Source organism: Camelus ferus, chromosome 19, assembly GCF_009834535.1.
Source record: "Camelus ferus isolate YT-003-E chromosome 19, BCGSAC_Cfer_1.0, whole genome shotgun sequence".
NCBI lineage: Eukaryota > Metazoa > Chordata > Mammalia > Artiodactyla > Camelidae > Camelus > Camelus ferus.
In genome coordinates this window covers 40,414,146-40,425,609 of record NC_045714.1, presented here as the reverse complement: position 1 = coordinate 40,425,609, position 11,464 = coordinate 40,414,146, and the positions used below count along the sequence as shown (strand labels likewise).

Below are 11,464 nucleotides of genomic sequence, written 5' to 3'. Positions count from 1 at the left end.
GGTCCTCTTATAGCATACTAGACTTTTCAGTACTTTGTTTACGGTATGTCTCTGTCCCCTAAAATGTAAGCACCATAAAGGCAGGGGCTTTTGCTCTTTTGCCTTCTCTTATTTACCATTTCCCAGAACTGTGCCTGCCCCAAACTGACACTTGATGTGAATGAAAGGAAGGGCAGGGGACCCAGTCTGGGTGGAGATTTCATTGAAGGCTTTCTGCAGGAAGTGACATAAGCTGAGTCAGGCGAGGTCTGAAATGGAAGGGGCATTCCAGGCACTCAGGCCAGGAAGAGAGCATGTTCAGGGATCTTAAGTGGTAGTTTGTCCGGGGCCTGTGATGCTGCAAGGCGTGAGGTGTGAGATGAGGGTGGACAGCAGACCACGGCAGCGAAGAGGGCCCCGTGTGTCTCCCAGGGAGAGTGGGATGTCTATGCTGGGGCTGAGGGCAGGGGAGGGCAGACCTAAGAGGCTAGGTCAGGGGCAAGCATCATTTATAACTTGAAAGTGGATAAGTTAATGATCAAAAAGACCTGTCCTTCACTGAGTGCTTACTGTGTGCGGGACTGCAATCAGTGCTTCTAATGCATGACTTCACTGACCCCCATGTCCAGTCATCACACCAGGGTGACACGGCAACACAGCAAGGAATGAGAGAAACCTCTACAAATTGACCAGTCTGGCTTATTAGGCAGGAAATTTTGGTACCCTCGGGCTAAGCCACAGTGAGAGATCATGCCTGGTGACTCCCGTCCCCACCACCATTTCACCAACCACTGCCCTCTGGCCTCCTCCTCTCCTGCCCTCCACCGCTGCCTCTTCTACAGAACACAGATAAAACGGCATCAGGGACCCCAGGCTACAGGACTGAGGTGGGGGAGGGGTCAACAAAACTATAAGAGAGTAAGTAGAATAAAGGGGAGGGGAATGGGGCATAGACAATGCTACCAAAAGCTGTTAGGAAGCTGCTGAGTACTGAGAGGGGACAGTCAGTATTAGAGAGAGGTCTCCAAATGTGAAGGCAACAACCTGCAGTGAAACCTCACTGGAAAAGAAGAGATTGTGGCCAAATTGGGGGAAACATGGTCCTTTTTCACCGGAGGACTCATGCCATGGGGGGATGAAACTGGCCCAGAGAGGAGTCGGAGTAGGTCAGGGGTCTTCAAGAGAGCAAAGGGGAGGTGTCGGATGGCCCTTGGTAGGAATCCAGGAGGGGGCAAGGCAGAAATAAGGCCCTCTGCCGGGACTGGCTGGCAGAGTAGACCCCCAGGCCTCAAGAATGCCTCCTGCTGACACAGGCCATCAAGGTGCTGATCTCACAAAGGTGGGCCTGACCACCTGGTTTCCACGTCAGCCCGTCAAGGTGATTTCATTATCAGTGGAAGGAATGGACAGTGAACTCATCCCTTTCCACCAAGGCATTTGGGAAGGGTCCTCTGTATGGACAACACCTGAAAAATGAGAGTAACTCACACCCAGAGGGTATAAAGCACACCATTGCCATTACTGTCACAAACCTGAATCCCCAAAGACCAGATCCAGATCTGCCTCGCAGTAACAGCAGGGTAAGCCCAACACCTGGCCTCTGCCCACTGGACCCCCAGAGTTCTCCCGAGGGCAGCTGTTCCTCGCATACCCCCCTCCCACTCCTGCTCAAAACCATCTCCCTAAATCCACCCCCAGAGCTCAGGGCTCTCTTGCCTTCCTTAAGGACTTCAGCCCGACTCTGTCTCTGTGCCCACCCTTAACATCCTCCTCTTTTCCAAAGCCCTGTCCAAATGTACCTCAGGCAACAATTCTAACAGTTTCCTTCTCTCTTAAACCCGAGCCTCAGAAGCTCAGTTGGAACTGTTCAACCTCATGTGAATTCTACGTCCCCTCCCCCGTCCCTAGGTCAACCCTCAGGAATGTGTTAACTGGAAACTCTCAATGAGTGAAAACTGGAAGATCTGCCCCTGTGACCCACCACTGGTTCTATACACATCCATCCTGGCACATGCAAGCAGTGATTAAAAAAAGAAAACCAAAAAGCAAGCAGTTGGGCAGCTTCAAGATTTACTGAAGTGGATGAGAGGACAAGATGCACACACAGAAACTCCAACACAAACTCTTGGTTCTAAAAAGCTACATAGCAGTAGGCAGGGGGACATGGAGGCCACTGGATGACCTGGTCCAGATGGAAGGAAACCAGTTTTCTGGGTCCGCAGCGCTCTGTGGCACCTGCTGGGGAGAGGCAGAGCTAAGTGAAGGTCTTCAGCTCTGAACCCCAAGTCCCTAGAGTCCCAGGACATTCCATCTGCCCCCTTTACAGAGCTGCGAAGTCCTTCCATTCTGTGCTGAGCCAATGGAAGATAGAAGGTCTGGTGACGGTCATGTGGCAACATCATTCTTCGCTCTGCTACACAGTGTCTGTGATCAGCCCCAAAATAACCTAAAGGAGAGAGTCAGATGAGGCCAGCAGCTTGGAATTTCCATCTCAGAAACACAAGCCGACTTGGCAGTAACTCACCACGAGGAGGCCCCTCCAGGGAGCTGGGACCCAGGTCACCATCCTGAGGGGGGCCACTGTTTTCCTTTGAGGCTTCTTCCAACCAAGTCCAGGTCCCAGGCAGCACCCTGAGGGTGATGAGGAGCTCACGACAAGGATTTGCTCTCCAGCGTTACCTTATCTTTCTTCAAGCCGACATCCGTGAGACTGCCCCCACTAAGTCAGGGATGAGCTGCACGTTTTTTTTCACACCAAACTTGGCTCAGGAAGGAATATCAATCCTCCTAGAGAAGAGTCGAAATAAACCCTGTCTTAGGGGTGGGGGTATAGCTCAGTGGTAGAGTGTGTGTTAGCATTACGCACGCATGAGGTCCTGGATTCAATTCCCAGTACCTCCATTTAAAACACAAAACAAAACAAAAAAAACCTTGTCTTTAAAAAATGGACCTTTTCAGGGCAACAGAGCAGATGGAGTAATTGGCAGAGACATAGCTGGAGAGCTTGCTCTCAGGAGCACCTCCCACTGGGCCCCACCACCCTGTGTCAGGAGTGGGGACCACCACCCCAGCAGCCGTCCCCCTACACCGTCATTACTTGCCTGCACACCTGACTCCCCAGGCACTCTCACTAACCCCAGCCTCAAATCATCCTCGTGCTCCTCCCTCCCCTCAAAGACCTTCCCACTGCCTCTCACACCTGCCTCCTTCAGGGCCTGCCCAGGTCTACCACCTCCAAAAAGCTGCTCCCTTTGAAAACCTCATGGCAATCACTATATACCACCCAGCATGGCGCTCATTTGTTATGCGTGATTCATCCTGGCTCCTTCCGCCCCCAGAAGTACCTCAACCTGACACGGACACAGCCTGGCTCTGATAACAGGAGGGTGAGCTCCAAGTCCCCTCACTGCCTCTCACTCGGCAGCCCCCGGGGCCTGAGAGCCGAAAGCACTGGCTGGAGAGAAGCCGGAGTGTGTGAAAGCGCCAGCATTTGAAAGGGACAGGTGTGGACCCTCCAAACACGGGAAACTGCTTTCCCCAATTCCTCTCCCTGCATCAGCAACGACCAGAGCACAGGCAGCCCGTGGTCACTTTTGAATGCAGGTGCGAACAAGGCAGAGAGATCCAGGAAGAGAAGCAGGTGGCAGTGGCCAGGGAATAGGCTGAGTCACTGGGGTGGGTGAGAGGACCTGAGGACTTGTGGGTACCACCTTCATCTCACCTCTCAGCCCCACTACATCTTCACCCAGAGCCCCCCTGGGAACACACACACATGACTACCAGATGTGAGGAACCAACACTGCAGAGAATGGACCAGAGATCTTACCTCAAGGACACTGGGGTCTAGAATGTTCCCAACATAGCAACTTCCATGACGCCTCTGCACACAGTGGACTCATCTGCAACTGAAGAAGCCAAGAATGAGCACCCGACTTGTCCCTGCTCAAGCAGGGCTGGGCAGGCATCAGGGAAGGGCTCAGTACAGGAGTGACAAGATGGTAAACATTCTGCAAAAGCTGTTGTTATTTCCCAGACACACTACTTCCTCACAAAAAGGACAGCAGTTAACTCTGAAGGAGACAGTGGACTGTCTACAGCAGGGTGGCCAACTATGATCAGTGTGCAACTAAATCAGTGACAGGCGGAAAAAGGATGCCGATGCCAAGGCCATGTTTACGGAACGTCCCGTGGCTGACTGGCAGCAACTGGGTATCCAGGGGAACTGGGCACACGTAGCCTGGTTCCCAACAGCAGAGGCAGGAAGTGGAAGCCCCAACAATGACACTAATGCACACAGGACAGCGACCAAGGCCCTGCAGGCCCAAAGTGTGTGCAGGAAAGCTCCTGCAACTAGAAGGTGAGGATGTGGACCCTCCAAGGGCAGAACAACCCTTTCCACGTTTCCGCTGCCTGCCCACCAGTGAACAAGGACATGGGCAGCCCGTGATCACTTCCCAAGTGTAAGGGCAGGAAAGGACAGAGGGCTTGCTAAAAAAGGCCAGCAGCAGAGGCCTGGAGCAGTCAGCCAAACTGACTACAAGGACTCAGCAACTGCTTCCAATCCTGCAATCCTTTAACATGTCCCGGACAAGAGGGACAAACGGAGAACACCTCTGACAGAAAAATGATAGGGTCGGTAGGCTGTAAAAGATGGACTATGTGATCTGAAGACAAATGGCCTCATTGAGTTCTTGCTTTCTGGAGGATGAAACCAGCAATAATAGAAGGTCCCAAAAGTAGGAGGAGGCAGAGAAGCGACTGAGACCTGGGTACAGGAGGGTATGCCAAAACCCTATTCATGCTTTTTTTCCCCTCTTTTTTCTTTATGGGGGAGGTAATTGGGTTTATTTATTTACATTTGGAGAAAGTACTGGGGATTGAACCCAGGATCTCGTGCATGCCAAGCATGCACTCTACCACTTGGGCTAAACCCTCCCCCTCCCTTTTCATGCTTTTGACTCACACATTCTGCTACCAACGTTATCAATTTGGGGGAAGGGCTTCCCAAGGGCTCTCAGAACCAAGTGCAAGAACAGGAACTCCTGGAACTTCAGAGCATTCTCAAAGGCCCCAGAGAGGGTACAAAATGAGGACCAGGACTACTTCCCAGACTACATCACACTGGGGGACCTGCATGGACCTCATGGGATGCAAAGCCCCAGATCCCTGGAGAGCACAGCTCACCCCAGCAGCACCATGGTCCAGCCGCTTCCTGACAGGATGGAGACACCTCTCAAGGACCCTATGCACCATGCTGCCTCCTCTGCACCAAATGAGAAACCCTGGATGAGAGACCTAGATGCCACCTGGTCACAACGTGCCCTGGCAAACCCACGGAGTATCTGGCCCAGTAACCAGCCACTCCACAAATGTGGGCTATTGTTACCAACCTACGAGCCACACCGTCTTCTCATGAACAGGAAGGAAGCTTCCACTCCACATGGGACAACAGCTTATCTGGGGCAGATCATCTTTTGTGCAAACTCTGATGACACTGTACAGGTTCTGAAAGCTGGATCTTGAACAGGATGGAATCTCCAGGACAGGTTTGGAAGGGTGCAACATCTGACAGGCAGTGTCTGGCCTGGGCAGGGAGGGCACAGGGGCAGGAGCACCTCAGGTCGCCTGTGAAGGTGAGGTCTGGCATCTATCTAAGCCTTGTCCAATTTCATTACTGCTCTGGTTCCAGCTGCCATAACAGCAAAAAGTCTCCCCTGGTGGACTGGGCTCTATCTCATGCCAAGGGGCCTCCAATGGAATCCAATGAACTCCAATGAAGGAATACTGGCCAAAAGGAAGAACATCTCCAGGAGAAGGAAACATAGAAAGTGCCCCCCCTCCCAGGGGCTCACAAGCAGTCTTTCCCTGATGTTCCACGATGTGATGGCCCCGCCACCCCATCTCTCCTTTCCTTCCCTCCCACTGGGCAGTTGTTCCACAGCAGCTGAGCACTGGACACCTGCTAGTCACTGAGCCTACAAAGAGGTGAGACTCAGATGCTAATCTCAGGATCAGAGCAGAGAGAGACAAAAAGACAATAAAACCAATGATTTTCACAAAGTATGACTTGGTGCCCTCAACCCACAGCAAGTCACTTCCCAGGCTACGTCACACCACAAAACATGCAGTACTCAGGACCTGGAAAGGGGAGGGGGGAGGCAGAAATGGCTTCCTGGAGGGATGCCCTTGGTGGCAATCACTCATCAGTGGCTCCACAGCAAGCCCATAGGTCCTTAGACACAACCCTTGCTTTATCCGTTTTTTTAAAAACATCTCAGCAGCCAGGCACTCAGTAGACACCAGGTGCCAGGAGGCATCTGAGAGGTGGGGGGAGGAAGGAGGTGTGGGAAAGCTCCAGAGTTTGGAAGGGACAGGATGGACCCTCCAAACACGGGGAAACGCTTTCAGCGATTCCTCTCCCTGCACTATCAATGACCAGGGCACAGGCAGCCCGCGATCACTTTCGAATGTAGGGGCAGAAAACGGCAGAAGGGGAGCCAGGCAGAGGAGCCCATGTGAGCAGCCGGCGATCTGCCCAGGCAGGAAAAAGCTGCCCAGCCAAGCCCGCGACCCCCAGCACTATCATCTCCTCATAGAGATTCCATCTCCCCTCATTAAAAGAGGCCACAGCAAGACCAATTTCAGATTAAAACGCCTCAATTGTTCATCCACCCTACAGATATCAACTGAGGATCTACTATGTGCCAGCCACTGTGGGTTCAGAAACAGAAAAACACACACCAGGCCACTGTCCTCCCAGAGCACGTGCCCCTCCCATCCCGGAAAGTAAAGCTCAGCCAAGATTCCACCGCTAACGAAGGGCTGAGTCACGATCTGAACCCAGGCCTTTCTGGACCCCAAACCCAGCCCCATCCTCCTGAACAAGGGCTTTGCAAGACACCTCCCAGAACCCCTTTCCCCCTCCCAGCCCCAGGACCACCCTCTCTGCCGTGGGGCCCGCAGGAAACAGCCCCAGTTCAAGGTCCCCAGGAGCAGCAGCACTTACCCAGGGGACAGCCTCAGCCCCTGCACACAGTGGGGGTGCATCAGGCAGGGCGGGTCAGGGACCCGCAGGACAGAAGGGGGTGCTGGCTGAGGCAGGCCCAGCAAAGCCGTCCGAGGGAGGGTCTTCATCTGTCTCCGACGCAGCCGGGAGCTCGCGAGGCCTAGGCAGGGAAAGCGTGGGAAAGGGCTTGAGCGCAAAGCAGGGGGGCAGGGAGCCAGACTCGGCCTTCTGGGGCGCTGGGGGGGGGGGGCGTCCTCATTTAAAGCTCAAACAACCCGTCCGTAAAATGGAGGTTTGAACGCTTTCCTTTAAAGGTTATTGAGAAAAACAGGCTAACGGTCACGAGAACACTTGGTCTGTAACCGACTGGTGGCTTTGGGGGATGAAACGCTGGAGTCGGAGGTGATGGGCAGGGAGAGTCAGGGGGTTCTGGCGCCCCTCGGGCCGGGTTCACGCGGGCTCCGCACGACCCCCTCCGGGACCTCAGGTCCAAGGGTCTCTCGCCCTCAGCGGGCACAAGTCTCCTCACTGGGCGGGTGAGGCCGGGGGACACGACGCTCCGAAGCAGCGCCGGCCGGTGGCGCGGTGACCCGACACCCCTTTGTCGGGGACACGAGCTCCGAGAAGTCCACATCCGGAGGAGGAGACCGGCTCGGGAGCTGGAGCGGGCCTGGGCTCAGAGCCGACCTGCGGCCGAAGCTCCCCGCCGCCTGCCGCCTCAGTTTCCCCTCCTGTCGGGGATGTGGGGACGGAGCACCGGCCTTGGAGGCCGCCAGGGGTCCCTGGGCAGCGCGACCACGCAGTGACTCACGTGGGGCGGCGAGACTGCCGGCGGCGGGTCAAAGGGCCTGGTAAACGAAACTACTGAACAGTTCGGGGAGAGACGGATACAGTACCCATCCTCCCTCGGTTCGGCGCCGGCAGAAATGCAGTGGGAGCGCTGGCTGCGGCCTAGAGCGGCGTCTCCTCGGGCGGAACCTGCGCAAGCAGGGCCTTGCGCCCCCTCGTGGATCGGAGCTGAAACTCTGGCCCGCCAAGCAGCCAAGCAGCCAAGCATCTTCCCTTCTTCCCTACCATCCATCTGAGTATTAAATGGATAGGACAGCTGTAGTTTTGACCTGTCTACTCCTTGTCCCTGATTTTCTTTTGTCATTCACTCTTCCTGTTGAATTCAGTCTTGCTGAGAATGTTAATTATGGTGTCCCGCCCTCCCCTGACAAAGGGTTGGGCATCAGACACAAGCTGGGAAAACTATACTTTCTTCTTTAATTTTGTATCTCGAGTGTGAAAAAGCATGGATCCTAAAGAAGCATGGAGGCTAATGTGGCTATGAGTAGAGTCATAACTTCCATCAGTTTGCACATTAAGGTGGCTTCTCAGCGGTGGTGTGTCTTGGTGGGGTTTGAAGGCCTCAGATAGGAAGGGAGAACAGAAAGATGTTCAGAAAAGGGAGGAAGATGAAGGCTTAGAAGCTGAAGTAGGGGAAGGGAATGGGGGAGCGGATGTATGTGTTGGTATGTGAAGAAACTGGAAACTGGACAGGACATCTCATTGCATGGCCTGTAAAAGATGATCTTTAAAGGTTGACACAAGAGAAGAAAAGAAAATCTCATTGTTGCAATGGGAGAGGGATTCACTTGGTTCTGAAATGTAAGATAAATTCCACATGTCTCAGTCTGTTCTTGGCTCCTCAGGGCTTAAAAAATGAGAACAAGGACAATTGAAATGATCCAACTAAAGTAAAATCAATAAACAAGAGCAGAAACTAAAATGGCAGAACCATATTGACAGCAACATAGCCAAACAATTTTAGGAATGAGAAAAATGACTTAGTACAGTCAAAGCAGAGAGTAAAAAGTTTGAGAACAGTATGTTTGACCACGTGTGGCAGTCCTGCCTACCTTTGGTGGAAGATGGATGGAGATGTATTTCAGGGCAAACCTAGCATGTGCCCTCCTCTACTATATGCAAGAAATGGAGTGAATGTAAAGTCAGAAGTCCACACACAGGCCAGGGGCGAGGGGTGCGGGACAGAGTGTCCTAGTGGAATTTCAGTCCCTGGTGTTCATTGTCTTGCAAGCTCAGCTCCACTTCTGCCCTTCCTCTTGTTCAATTACATGAGCTTTCTAATAATGCAATTTTTTTTTTAGCATAAGTTAGTGTCACCCACACTCCTGGCTAAATCCTGAGTCTTTTCTTTAACTTGCCCCCAGTGGCCAGTTATTAAGGTATTCCATTGGGAGGGGGGGTGTTGGCTGTTGCATGAGGCACTGTGGGCATTTTGCTTATCCCGGCTGACTTTCCCACTTACAACACTGGCCTATCTAACTGGGGAATCCCAGCAAACAGGGCAACATGTTGAGGTCTCGAAATAAATGTGTTGTGACAGCCTTTGCTCTTGGCATTCAGACAACAGTCCACACACAGTGGCTTGCCCTCATTTGTCAGCCAGCTGATGTGTCTGCGGACATTAGAAATAAAACTGCAGTGAACTCTCCACAGGGATGTATATCCCAGAAGGGATGTATATTTCAAGTGGGTCTTTGGCCAGGAGGGGATGTGTTGGGGGGCCACTCAGGCAGAAGTAGGCTGGTTATTATTAGGTCTGCCTGGACCAAGCCTTTTTCAGAGTGGCCCTAGGGGGCTTAAAGTGGCTGTAGGGGGAGGAGGAGCCACCACTCACTTGGAGCCACTGATCATCAAGACAGAACAGTAGCAGAAAAAAGGGGACAGAGCACTGCTGAGCCAGTGTACCTTGTATTCATTCATTTATTCATTCAATATGTGGTAATTGAACACCTCCTCTCGGTGTGGCACCGTGCTGGTGGGTGTGCCCAACAGCTGTCAACCACAGCCAGATTGTGCAGGAAATTGAAAAAGGAACAACACCCCAATGTTCACAGCAACACTATGTACAATAGGCAAGACATGGAAGCAATGTAAATGCCCATAGACAGATAACTGGATAAAGAAGATGTGATATATAAAGAATAAAAAAATAAAAAGATGTGATACACACACACACACACGCACAAACACACACACAATGGAATACTACTTAGCCATAAAAAATGAAATAATGCCAGTTGCAGCAACACGGATGGACCTAGAGATTATCATACTAACTAAAGTAAGTAAGATAGAGAAAGACAAATATCATCTGCTATAATTTATATGTAGAATCTAAAAAAAGTGACACAAATGAAATTATTTACAAAACAGAAAGAGAGGGTTGGGAAATAGCTTGGTGGTAGAGTGCATGTTTAGCATGCACGAGGTAGTGGATTCAATACCTGGTACGTCCATTAAAAAAAAAAAAGAAAAAAGAAACAGTAAGAGACTCACAAACATAGAAAACAAACAAATGGTTACCAAAATGAAAAAGACAGGGGAGGGATAAATTGGGAGTTTGGGATTAGCAGATACAAACTACTATATGCAGAACAGGTAAACAACAAGGTCCTACCGTATAGCACAGAGAACTATATTCAACAGCTTATAATAACCTATAATAAAAAGTGAAAAAGAATATATATGTATAACTGAATCTCTATGTTGTACACCAGTAACTAACACAACATTGTAAAGAAACTATACTTAATTAAAAAAAAAGGCTGAGATGCAATTTTTGCTGTCAGCCTAAGATTGTCAACACAAAAATAAATATTCTAAAAGAAATAATGAAATATAATATTGCATCGTCTTTGGAATTGTAATAAATTGATAGATGGGTAAGGCAAAAAAAGGAAAAAAGAGAAAAAAGAACAACATGAAAACTATCGCCTAAATAATTCCCCAAACAACTGTTCAGTTAATGATTTTTCCCCATAAAGGCACCACATTTCTAACACTGGTTCTTTGTTTTTGTTTTTATATAATGACTGGGAGGTAAAAGGATGAATGAGAGAAACTCATTGCATTTCCCTTCCTCCAAGCTTATAGTCTAATAATCCACCAATATCAAATAAAGTCTGTCCTATGAATGCAAGCAGAATTTCCTATTGGGAAGTCTACTAGTATACCACATTAGGAGGTCAAGAATGTGGTAAATATCACAGAATTGGGAGGGACACAGATATTATGGATTGAATTATGTTCCCCGCAAAGATGTGTTACAAAGTCCTAACACCTGGTACCTGGGAATGTGACCGTACATGGAAATAGTCTTTGAAGATGTAATTAAGATGTAAATTAAAATGTGGTCATGTTGATGGAGGGAGGACCATTAATCCCATATGACTAGTGTCCTTATCAATGAGGAGGAAGACACTCCGGGAGAGTGTCACGTGATAAGGGGTAGAAATTGGAGTGATGTAGCTACAGGATTGACAAACACCCTCAAAAGCTAGGAAGAGGCCAGGAATAATCCTGCTCTGAGTTTCAGAAGGAGCATGGCTTTGCCGACATGTTGATTTGAGACTTTTAGACTTCTGAAGAGTGAGAGAATAAATTTCTGTCATTTTAAGCTGCCCAGTTTAT

General features: G+C 50.5%; 1 long non-coding RNA gene and 2 other non-coding genes across 7 annotated transcripts; all 3 read right to left on the bottom strand.

Moving 5' to 3' along the window:
• Positions 1-2,032: 2,032 nt before the first annotated feature.
• On the bottom strand, positions 2,033-7,934 carry LOC106731166. Of its 5 annotated transcripts, XR_004313226.1 has the most exons (7): positions 7,797-7,934; positions 6,986-7,145; positions 5,370-5,563; positions 5,164-5,242; positions 3,806-3,884; positions 2,504-2,766; positions 2,033-2,425 (listed from the first exon to the last, which is right to left on the bottom strand). It is a non-coding gene; the product is annotated as an uncharacterized LOC106731166 (long non-coding RNA). The 5 variants fall into 5 exon arrangements; XR_004313225.1 differs by having other exon boundaries at positions 5,164-5,563; XR_004313228.1 differs by lacking the exons at positions 5,164-5,242; positions 5,370-5,563 and having other exon boundaries at positions 2,033-2,217; positions 2,304-2,425.
• LOC116658066 lies at positions 3,451-3,584 on the bottom strand. Its single transcript, XR_004313267.1, has one exon. It is a non-coding gene; the product is annotated as a small nucleolar RNA SNORA71 (small nucleolar RNA).
• On the bottom strand, positions 6,322-6,454 carry LOC116658065. Its single transcript, XR_004313266.1, has one exon. It is a non-coding gene; the product is annotated as a small nucleolar RNA SNORA71 (small nucleolar RNA).
• Positions 7,935-11,464: the final 3,530 nt, after the last annotated feature.